Source organism: Acartia tonsa, chromosome 13 (genome assembly GCF_053477335.1).
Source record: "Acartia tonsa isolate MP-2025a chromosome 13, ASM5347733v1, whole genome shotgun sequence".
In the NCBI taxonomy this organism is placed as follows: domain Eukaryota; kingdom Metazoa; phylum Arthropoda; class Copepoda; order Calanoida; family Acartiidae; genus Acartia; species Acartia tonsa.
The window spans coordinates 39,815,056-39,828,006 of NC_137272.1; positions in this window are offsets into that span (position 1 = coordinate 39,815,056).

Consider the following 12,951-nt stretch of genomic DNA (forward strand, 5'->3'; position numbering starts at 1 on the left):
TAATAATGCACCCAATAAAATATATTATGAAAAGTATATTTTGAAAAATACAAAGCAAAAAGTTAAGTAGCGAATAAATATTCCAATCTTTTATCTTATACTAATTTTGACAAGAATCAAACATACGGACATAACAAATTTATGAAATAGCTGAACCACAAAAATTAAAGGAATAGTACTATAGCTCTGTTAAATTAGGCTTAAATATAATTTTGACAATAATGCTAGAACACTTAATATAAAAGTAATTTATCATAAATTCATCTCACTATTATGCCCTCAAGCTAAAAGGAGAGAAAAAATACATTCTAGTTTTTAACTACTATGAATCATCCAAAATTTTTGAAGAAACTTTTGTGCTTGAAATTGAAATTGAAATATTAAAGAAAGGGTTAAATAACTGTATCTCCCCATCGCAATCGTCTTGTGCAACCTTCCTATTGGGTCAATGAAAATCAACCAATGGTTTCGCTTATATTAACACAGCTAAGTAGCAGAAAATTATTTAGAAGCAGACGAAAGAGGTCTTTGAAAAGTGAAGGGAGGTAGTTGTCTGTATATATATCTATACTATAGATCTGTTATTGAAATAATGGGGTAATGAGATTATTTTCCTATGCCTAACCTAACTCCTTTGGAGAGTCCTAACCCTGCGGGGCCTATACCTGATGTGCCCTAACCATGCGATGCTACCCTGTACCTAATATAACCTAACCTAACCAAGATGGCAACACACACAAAAACTACTCATTTTTTGGCTAAAAAATAATTTGAAATACTTTTGAATTAAGAAAACCAATAATATTTACATAATTGTATAAATTATGGAAAATTATCTTAAGTTTTTAGAAAATATTATAAAAAGGAAAAATCAAATCAAATAATTTGAATATTACTATTAAATTTTAAAAATTAACAAGATAGTTAAATATCTGTCTATCTAAATATAATATAATAATTAGATATCTATCTATCTATAATTATATACAGGCCTCATTTTTTGTCTAAACTAACTAGTTTTTTTTCTTTGGTATTTTTACAATATAACAACAAACATGAAAGCAATGGCCAAAGATTTTTTTCCTTCGTTTTTTAATGTTGGCCCCCTAAGTTTAATAGCACAACTCTGTTTAAAAGCCCTAAAAACAGTTGTGTCTAATTATGGGCCAAGGCATTCCATCCACATTGACAAGACATTTGAAGATACGGAGAGTGTCACGTGTGACGTCATAAAAATACGTCTGAAGCCATCTCTTCTTTTAAGGGGTTTCCTTTCCCACTTCTCCTTCCGTATCTCAAAACAATTAAGCATTTTAGATGATATGTGCTCAAAAAATATAACAGGACTGTAAAAACACTTTTTCGTTCACAGACATTTTTGGGGCCTTGGGCGATTTTTTAACCTTTTTTTTCAGCGCTGCTTTTACTTCTGTCCATCATTCCTCATTATTTTTGGAAATTCTTAAAATTTAACAGATTTTTTTCTAACTTTTCGTTTGAATGGTCTGTCCGTTCGTCCGTTAATGGATAGCTTTAATAGTTTCTTTAGGACCAGGGACTTCGCCCCTAGATGTCTCTAGGGGCACTTGAGGTGTTGGGGGGTTGAATTCTAATCCCTCATAATCTATTTTAGTTTTAATTTTCGTTTTGGGTGCGGGGGTATATCTTAATGTGGCGATTTAGCTTGGGAGGATGATGGTACCCTTCCTCCCAAATATTTATAAATCATCCCGGGACCTTTGAGAAGCTACCCTGTAAAGAAGAACCGTATAGGTTCAGCGGTTAGCGAGATCCTTCGGTACAAACACAAAGACAGACAAACAAACAAACATCCTGTTACTTTATTATAAGGATTATTAGAATCACCCTATTGAATTCAAACTTTATGCACAATGCACTTAAACATACTCATATACATCAATCTATTAAATTGATTTTACATTCTATGATTCCTAAGGCAACAAGGCACAATGTTATTTTAATATTGCGATTAGTTTAGTAATGTAACACATTTAGATGTAACTGGACAAAGTGTCTCAAAATCAGCCATGTAACTTCACAAAACTGAGGGAGATGAGAGGAGAAGTGGGAAAGAAAACTCTTAAAAATAATGGATAATCCCTCATTTTTATGACGTCAAATGGCTGGTATTTGAGACACTTGTCCAGTTACATTTAGATTTTGCTTGGGCCATCAATTATCATTTAAAAACATTTACAAATAATTTATACACTTATGACAGGGAAATGAATTTTCAAAACAAACAAACAAGCAACGGAATTATAATTTAGCAGAATTTTACATGTTGTTAACATGGCTGTCGTTGCCAACAATAATGTACAACGCCTTAAACGTATCCTGTAATGTAAAGTAGTAAAAATTATTTGTATAAAGCTTAGGATTGAAATACATATACTTTTCAGTGAAGATTCATAATATATACTGGAATGGTTTTAGGCTAAATTCTTGACCTTGCATGCCTTCCCCTAAAGGCTATTGGCGAAGAACTATTCCTAAAATATAAAGGGGTCAAGCTTTTTTGTCTGTAGCTTAAGATTAATAAAACTGCTGAACTGATTGAGTTCTCCTATTCATAAATCACAGGATGGTTTTATTTTTAGATTTTGGGAGGGTTTTAGGCTATTTTTCTGCACTTCCCTAATTCTAAATATAGATATCCTAGATGCTAGGGTCACAACCACAAGTAATTATAAGAAGTAGAACAATACAAATTCATATTTATTAATTTAAAGTTTACTATTTGTAAGAAATCAAGTACCTTCTGTCAAAAGCACAAAAAAATCATTTATGGACAAAAGGACTAAGTGAGTTACAGAGCGGAAATTTTTCTGTGTTAATAAAAAAAGAGAAGGATATGATACTATATTTATTATATTTATGAATACCAAAAAATCATCTATCCGGCCTTTTTAAAAGCGAAGCTTTTCTATAATTAGGGTCGGTCCGTCCGTCCGTCCGTACGTCCGTAACGGACAGCTTTTTCCGTTAATTTAGGCATGTTAAAATTGTCCTATCGATTTCAAATTTTGCATGGTGATTCCTTTAGTAGTTAGGTACGATTTAGAAAGCGTAGCAACTCTATAATCATTACCAAAATGTCCGTACGTCCATTTTAAACATGTTGATTTTTTTACTTATCCTTTTACTTTTTTAACAACAAATTTTTATGTGATCTAATCATCCGATTGATCTGATTTTTAGTATATTGATTCCTGGGACAACAAAGTATAATGTAATAAGCGAAGCAACTCTATAATCAAGTCCTAAAAATGTAAGTATGTCCATAAAAATTATCCTGTATTAAGCAGTTTTTCAACAAATTTACTTACAATTTTGCTTTGACTCTTATAAATTTATATTATGATAATTAAGTTATAATACTATACAAGTGGTTATGTCCGTTTGTCCTACCGTTTCAGTGCTTTGCTTTTATGGATGTTGTCATCCTTGTTTTTCCATATTTGTATGTATTAATCATTATTATAAGAATGATTTACCCCCCAAAAAAACTGTTCAAAACATTATGTATAAATTCTAACAAAACACGGCAGTCATTTGCATCGAAAATAGGCGTTTAATAGCTGTAATAGCATCAGGGATCTAAAGGGATAAGACAATTGCAATTATTTTAAGTACATCCCCAAAGATGAGTTACAAAATTATCCCGTTTGTAAATTACGATTAGTGATGAAACATTTCGACACTTAATTTAATGAACCAATATTAAAATTAAATAAGTTCCCAAAGTGGTTAAGCCATCGAATAAGAAAACATTGTTTAAAACTTGAGTACTAGTGTAATAAACAGCCCAATGTCCCCTCCCTACCTGAATATCATGGTGTTTTCAGGATAGCAATTAAAATAGCTTAGTTAATCTTAAAGTAGCTGGACAAAGTGTTTAAAAAATCAGCCATGTGACGTCATAAAAATGAGGGAGATGAGAGGAGAAGTGGGAAAGAAAACCCCCGAAAAGAGTCGGATAATTCCTCATTTTTATGACGTCATATGGATGATTTTTGTCCAGCTATATCTTAAATCAAGTCTAAATGAAATTTCCTTTTAGACCAAAAGTCAGTTTTTCATTTTCTATCATATTGTTTGCTATTGGATAAATTTGTATGCATTGTATAAATATGTTTATTCAAAAATACTTTGTATAATTTTATTTAAGAATTATTATAAGAATAACATTCTAATAGTATGAATTTATGAATATGTTTAAGTCCTTAAATATTTTATTTATAAATTTTATTGAAAATATATTTATATATTATAAAAATATTTATAAAAAGTCTAATGATTTTAAAATATTGACAACAATTAATTACTGAATTTCACAGATTATGACGTCATACGATAGAATAGCAAATGAGAGGCCAGCAAAAATTTTACTATTGGTTAATTACAGTGTATACTGGCCTCTCATTGGCTATTCTATCGTATGACGTCATAATCTGTAGAGGGACTTTAATCATACTTCTGACTTATTGAACGTGAAATATGTTCTGTTACTAAGATCATTAACATAATAATAGCAGACCATCATTTTAACAGTGTGAAAAAGAAGTAAAGACAGACTAGTTATAGAGCAGCTGCGCTGCTTAACAGCGGCCTAAAACCCAACCATAGAGAAAGTATTCTTAATTACGAGTATAACGAGCCTATTAAGAAACTGCATCTTTATGTTCAGTTAATGGATTTTATATTATGGATGCAATAACAGCTGAAAATATATCCCAATTGAAATGATAATTATTGAATACCAAACCTTTGTCTTGAGGTCCTTACTTGGCACTTTAATTCTATAAAACTCTATTGGTTCGTTCTTTAAAGAGATCACATATATTGGAATTGTCGTTAGCCCGTAGCCTACACAAATTTAGCCAATGTTCCATCTATTTACATTAGATCCATTGTAAACTACTCAAAGCCCATGTAATCTTTAAAATATGTACCATGATCCTCTAGTTTGAAAACAAATACATAATTTGAAGTAGCTCTGTAGGTAATTATATCCGTTTGAAAGATTTTCTTGTAAAAAAATGATTTCGATGATATTCTATCTGTTTTTATAATTTATTCATTTGATTCCCAATTGTCCTAGAAATCATCATTTCAAAAATAAGGTTTGAAGAACAATTCTATTATACATAAACTTACTTTAAAACAAATCATAGTAGAGTCTTTCTGACAATTTGATAATTTTGCAAAGTTTAAGAGATATAGAACAATTCTAACATGGCTATGTTGCCTTATGGATGTTTTAATTCTTGTTTTTTTCTCCCACATTATAAAATGCATATTACATAAGGGAGTAGGTTTTAAAATAATCATTTGTAACAAAAATTATTATAGGCGTTTTTAGGTAAAATTACTGTTATCCTAAAGGTTTATTTTTCAAAGCGGATAGCTTTTTTCCGTGAATTTGGGCATTTAAGAATTGTCCTATCGATTTCAAACTTTAATTCAGAAAGCGTAGCAACTGTATAATCACTACCAGAATGTCCGTACGTCGTTTTTAAAAATGTCGATTTTTAACTGTTCATGCAAATGTGATATTTGCAGAAGTGAGTAACTCCTAAATCTATAATCATTATCTAAAAGTAATAGGATGATTTTCCTTTATAGTGAAGCTTCTTTTGGATCTCCGGAAGTGAGGAGAATAACTATATCCTCCCATGAGTACCGTTCTTGGATAACCCCCCTTCCAATAGAAAAAAAATTTAAACTAAAATGAAAATCCTCCAATCAAATCAAGTGCCCCTAGAGGCCTCTAGTAAACTAACATAGAAATGAGAAAAATAATCAGAATAGAAATAAGCGTATTCAAAATATTTTAATAATTTTTTCTATAAATTATCCCTATCTTGTCGTAATAACTATGTTTCCAATTTGACCCGAGGAAGTCAAAATTCTTCAAATTTCGAATTCCACGATGTCTTAAGTCCTCTTATTGCCATATAACAAAAATTTAAACCCTTAATGCAATTCTATACTATGGTGTTATATGGTTATTCTATAGTTCTAGAAACCCAGTTGAAAAATTTAGATTCTTGACTTAAATAAAGTGTTCATGTAATATAGACAAACCAATAATTTTGAGATAAAAATACTATCATTTAATTGGACAATTAATAGTTAGCTATTAAGACTTCTAGTCATTAATGTATGTACTTTACGCGCGTTTTCTTTTGTTAAGCTGTTTGTCAAGCCATTTGGCAGTGAGCAAAGTCTAAAAGACACAAAAAAAAGATCCCAATTTTTTTGGTAAAAATGTTTTGACTCCATATTGAGTTGCCAACAAGAATCAGAAAATTTACATTTCCATAATTTTTTACAATAAATATATTAGATCTAGAACCCAGAAAATATATATATATGAGTTTTAAAGGAAAAATCAATATTAAAAATGGATGGAGGTTTATGGAGGTATGTTTTATTTCCTTTTTACCCTCTCATTAATTATCTGTAACAATAAACTTATATTACAGCTGTAAATGAACTCTATTATAAATATAATAGAATATTTGTCTGTCTATCAGTGTGTCTGACTATGTGTACCGAAAGTTCTTGCAAATCGCTGAACCGACATGGTTCTCCTCTTCAGGTTTAGAAAAAGTCTATAAATATTTAGAGGGTACCATTACCCTCCCAAAAGAAATATCTTTAAAATAAATAATCTCACTCAAAAAAATATTCCTTTAATAGTTATTTCTCGCACCGTATTATAAACGGCTTTCCGCGGATATAGAAAGTACAATTATGAGATCAAAATTAGTTTTTTTAGCCCCGAGGTGCCGAAGGCACCGGCTAAAAAAACTGGTTTTAATCTTATGATTGTACATTTGACATTTCTATATTCGTAGAAAGCTGGACATAATACGATGCTAGACATAGTTTTTTCGTATGGATGAAAACCGGTTCCTATCCACCGGATTCGAATGAATACGAGAATAGTTATTTCTCGCATCGTATTATAAACGGCTTTCCGCGGATATAGAAAGTACAATGATATTAATGAGATTAAAACTAGTTTTTTTAGCCCCGAGGTGCCGTAGGCACCGGCTAAAAAAACTGGTTTTAATCTTATGATTGTACATTTCTATATTCGTAGAAAGCTGGATATAATACGATGCTAGACATAGTTTTTTCGTATGGATGAGAACCGGTTCCTATCCACCGGATTCGAATGAATACGAGAAAAAAATTAAAATACACTTAAATAAAATAAATAAGTGGGGGCGGGTACAGTGCTTAAAAGAAACTCCTTTTTTCTAGCCTCTATGGTATAATAGGTCATTTTTTAGTCTGTATGACCATAATCTTAGTAGTTTTCTCTTATGCACTTTTCTTGTTTTTTTCTTTCAGTGTGCTTTCACTTCTGCATATCATCACATCCGCAAATTCGCAAAAAGACACAATACAAAATATATAAGGAAAATTGTCTAAATAATGAGAATAAAATAAGTAGGAAAGGAAAGTATATATAATACAAGAATATTGTAGAATATTCCTACATACCCTGATAAAATATTTGTCCCAGTTGGCTAATATAACGGCACCCCTCTCTTATGACTTACCCTTCTACTCTCTTCATATTAGAGGAACGTATTGGCCAATATCTGAGGCCTCATACATTAACAACCTAAATTCCCAATATCCACTTATTCTTAATTCATCATGAAAGGACAGTTTGTGCCGTAGTAATAATATAAAGTTTTGCGGAAGTAAAAGCACACCCTTGTTTTCTTTAGAGGATTATTCAATATTCATAATTCATATGTGCCCAAGGCGAGCAGGGATAGGACACTTGTACAAAACTATTTTTTCCATCAACCTTTCCCCAAGTTAAACGAAAAGAAATCAATTTTGCATCTTAATGATACTGGTAGTTTTGTTAGTCTTACTTGATTATGTCGACAAATGGCTGACATATTAGCGACAATATGGCCACAATTCTATAATCTTTATCTTCTATGAATAAAGGCGGTCTGTAGCATAAGATCTCGATAACCGCTGGACCGATATTGTTCCTTTACAGTGAATCTTCTTGTAGGTCCAGGGATGGTTTATAACTTTTTTAAAGCAAAAAGTGTCATTTTACCCTCCCCTCCCCTCAAGTGCCCCTAAATGCCTCTAGGAGCGTAGCCGCTAGTATGATCATATAAACATATTTTTAAACAAAAAGACAGATAGATAGATAGAAAGACGCATCTAGTTTCCAAAAATGTAAAATTAGTATGGACAGCTAGATTGACATGTCCTGTCCACTTAAAACTCCAAGTGTTTTGTACGTACAAAAACCTATCAATCATTATAAAAAAAATTTTCTAACCTATCCCAGAACAGAATTTGCTGCTTTCAAAATGCGTTATTCTGATAAGCAAATTAGCAAATTGTTATGCATTAACACCCTACTTTATCGACACATATTCATGGTACTACGTCAAACCCTAGATACGTCAAACAGTAGATGCGACAAACGCTGGACAGACAAACAATAGATACGCCAAACGCTAGACAGACAAACTATAGATGCGTCAAACACTAGACTACGACAAACAGTAGAATTTTCAATTTCGCGACATACAGTAGAATTTTTAAAGTGCGACAAACACTAGAAGCGACATACGTTAGAATTTAAATACTCATAGATTTTTTTGTTAATTAATACTAAATATATATTACTATCATAAATTGGAGGGATCTAAAGGGTTAAGATAATGGCCGAAAAATCTATGTACATCCCCTGTAGCGTAAAATTAGTGGTTGAAACGTTTGAGCACTTTCGACTTATTAAACAAACCAATCAAAATTCATTAAAGTACCAAAAGTTTGTTAGTCAACGAAAAAGAAACCTTTCTTCTAAAACTTTCAACCCACTCCCCCTCCCCCCCCAACCCCATTTTTTATTTTAGTATTTAATTTTTTTTTTTTGGGTGGGGGGTATAATTATTTTCTAGGGACGAAATATTTTGAAATGGTGGTAGTACCCCCCACCCCCCCAAAATAGGTTTAAACCTTCCCGGGACATATAAGAAGCTACCATGTTAAGAAGAACCTGATCGGTTCAGCTGTTAGCAAGATCCTTTGGAACAGACAAACAACCATCCGTTTACTTTATTATAAGGATTGTTTCTAGCGTTTGTCGTATCTATTGTTTGTCCTCTTTAGAAAAAATCTAGCGTTTGTCATATTCTAGTGTTTGTCGCATTCTAGCGTTTGTCGTATCTAGCGTATGTCGTGTCTAGGGTTTGTCTGTCTACTGTTTGTCTGTCTAGCGTTTGTCGCATCTACTGTTTGACGTATCTAGGGTTTGACGTAGTACCATATACATACATCACGCGACATCATAGAGAACTTTTTGGCCCCCGAAAAACAGACATCCGATGAAAAATGCCTAAATACGCAAAACTTAATAGAGAGACAATTGGACAACCTACCACCACCACCACCTAGACAGGCAAACTTCTTGGATACCACTGTTTTAGATGTCCTATATGCCCAGGGAGGGAGGGGACAAAGGCTATTAATTACACTGGTACCCAAAGTTTCGTAGACACAATATCTCAAATTTTGGGTCCTTTTTTTATAGAATATTGATTAGTATGTTCCACATATGCAGTGTTCGAACTTTTTAACAAATAATTTTTTCCCTATTAATGAGTTATTGTTTATTTTCCTTAATAAGAGAGCATATTAAAGATTTTAACTGGTAAAAAAGTAAACTATAAGCCTTCTATAAAAATTATTTACGCTATTTCTAAACTATGCAACATTTCAGTAGCACCTACGATATTTGATCCGTTTTATATGTAATGCACCTCCAAAAACTACCTCGACATAAAACCCAGGCTAGAATAGTTATTTCTCGTATCGTATTATAAACGGCTTTCCGCGGATATAGAATGTACAATTATAAGATTAAAACTAGTTTTTTTAGCCCCGTGGTGCCGAAGGCACCGGCTAAAAAAACTAGTTTTAATCTTGTGATTGTACATTTCTATATTCGTAGAAAACTGGATATAATACGATGCTAGACATAGTTTTTTCGTATGGATGAGAACCGGTTCCTATACACCGGATTCGAATGAATACGAGAAAGTTTTATAGATAGACATATAGATAGGCGACGTTTACGTTTAAAAGACACCAAGTTTTAACACTAGAAAAGTAAGACAAGGTGTTTATGCAATTTAGCGAACTATAGTGGTTTTGAATCTGGCATCTAAGAGCTCTGTATTCGATGAAGTAAAGTAGCCTTAAACCACCCATAAGGCCTAAATCTAGAAATAAAAACCAAAAGAGTATCTATATAAAACTAATATTGAAAATGGAGGGTCAACTTTCATCAGCCCCCTCCCCCCCCCCCACCCTCCTCCGATAGTAAGAAAAGATCATATATTTTTTAACAGTTTTACAAAAATATCAATTTTATTGGACCTCTAGAAGCGTGTAACATCGTTTAATAGGACGATAATACTTGGATGTTCCTATAAAAAAGTGAATTATTTGAAAGAGTTCCAAAAAACTTCTTTTTGTTTTTCCCTTTAACTTTAACTAGTTGTTGCGCCCCTAGCATCTAAGTGCTCTGTAATCTTAAGGTACTGGAAGGACAAAAAAAAGCTTAAAACCACCCCAAAACTATAATCTAATATTTTTCAATTTTTCACGTTGAGAGGGAGGGGTAATTTATTTATCTTCTATATTTATTATTACAAAATCCTTTTTCAGATAATGTAATCAGTCTTTAGCAACTAATTGTGCCTGATTCATAAATCTTTAGAGAACATACCTGAAAAAATAATGACATTATAACTAACATGTAAATTATCAAGACTCCACTATATAATATCCAAATTGTGTAATTTTGCACTCGTTAGTTGCTATTATGTATTATTGTCTGAATTGTAAAAATACCATTCGATTTTTCTATATGTCCACAAAAGGGTTTAATTTTAGTTTTACACGGCTAAAATTTTCACATTTTAGGCCATTTCAGTTTTATTTGTATTTTAGTGTTCTAAATTCTTTTAATTCAGTCTTTAAAAAATTTGTTTGTGTATCAATATGTGTAATAATTCATTCAAATCATGCGACTTAATGAATTTGTTAAACTAAAAAATACCAACACTTAACAATTATAGAGTAGCTCCTCTAACAAAAACTATGAGATCTTAATGGATAAGACAATGGACGATAAATTAATACTTACTTCCCTTATGATTATAAGCAAGATTACCCCTTCTGTAGTTCAAAATTCATATTTAAAAAGTTTAACCACTACTAGTTTAGAACCGACCAATAAAACATCAATAAAGATTATCTGGTGATTAAACTTTGGATACCAGATAAATTTACAGTCCTATGTCCCCTACCTCCCCACCCAAAAATTTACTAAAAGGGTTTTTACTATAGTTTCGTGTGATGACCACCCTTGAAGTTATTTGCTTTACATTTTGCTTAAAATTATAGTCTGATGTAATTCTTAAAATAAGTGTTTTAATAAAAACACCAAAAAAGTGATATAATGTTAAAAGCAAAGCTTCTCTATAGTTAGGGTTTGTCCGTATGTCAGACCGTCTGTCCGTACGTAACAGTTAGCTCTTATCGTTAATCGTTAATAGACTTCAAACTTGCTGATTACTAGGGCAACAAGGTGCAATATTTTATAAGATAAGCATCTCTATAATCAAGTCCTAAAAATGAAGGTATTTTCTTTAGCAATTTTGCAACATATTAAATTACAATTTTGTTTAGACTTCATAAATTCATTTATAAAGGTTTGACTATCTACAAATGGTAATGTTCATTTGTCCTACCTTCTGATTTTAGAGTTTCGCTTTTAAGGAAAACAGTAAAAGTGTCGAACTATGACGTCAGAAAAAATTAACAGTTAACCAATAAGAAGCCAGTATTCACTGTGGTAAAATATATAGCGGCCTCTCATTGGTTAATTGTTAATTTTTTCTGACGTCATAGTTCGACACTTTTACTGTTTTCGCTTTTAAGGATGTTGTCATACTTGTTTTCATTGAATTACAAATGTATCTGTTACAATACATCATTAAAAATTTCATACTACAGGTAAAATTTTTGCTAAATACTTATAACTTTTGGCATACCGTATGAAAACCTTTCAAAAACATCTCGAAAAACAGAGTGTTGATAACACCTTTTATCATAAAAGAGTTGGTTTTAAAGTCCATATCGAATTGAAAATAACTGCTAAGATTTGAGCAAGACCATAAAATCATTTTACTGTAAATAAAACAAATTATAGAACAAAAGAATTTAACAAAATGGGGTTAGAAGCCTAAATTCGTCAAATATTTAGGTTTCATCAGCAAAAACACATTGAAACAGTAAAGATTTTTTTCTAATGTAGCCAAAATGCAAACAATAGTTTCAAAGGAGAGGGGGGGGGGGGTTGAAGGGGGAATCCAGTTATCAACTATGGCAAAAATAAATTACTATCTGATCATCTGATTGAATTTTGGACAGGCTAAAATTATACAGAAGTTGCTCTACTAAAAAAAGCAAAAATTCGATAAGTTTATAAGTGAGTTTTGAGTGATTGTTAAGTGAAAAAAGTTTTGAGAATATTGGTATAAAGGTGTTAACACTATATTGATTTAAATTAATAAAATAACTGTATGTTTTTCACTAAAATAATAATACAAACGCAAAAAAAAAGTTTAATGTGTAGTTTTCTCATTTGTACTATTTTTTCTTTGATTGACCTATCATTGAATTCACTGAAAGAAAAACAATTTTAGCCTTAAGCATTCTTTTATGAAGTTAACCTTGCTTTTCAGTTTTTTCTTCGTGTTTACATTTTTCCAGACAAATTTATGTGAAAAGGGGAAAAAATAATTTCCAAATCTAAAGGATGGTAAAAGAAGGATCTCGCATAGGCGAAAATTGCGC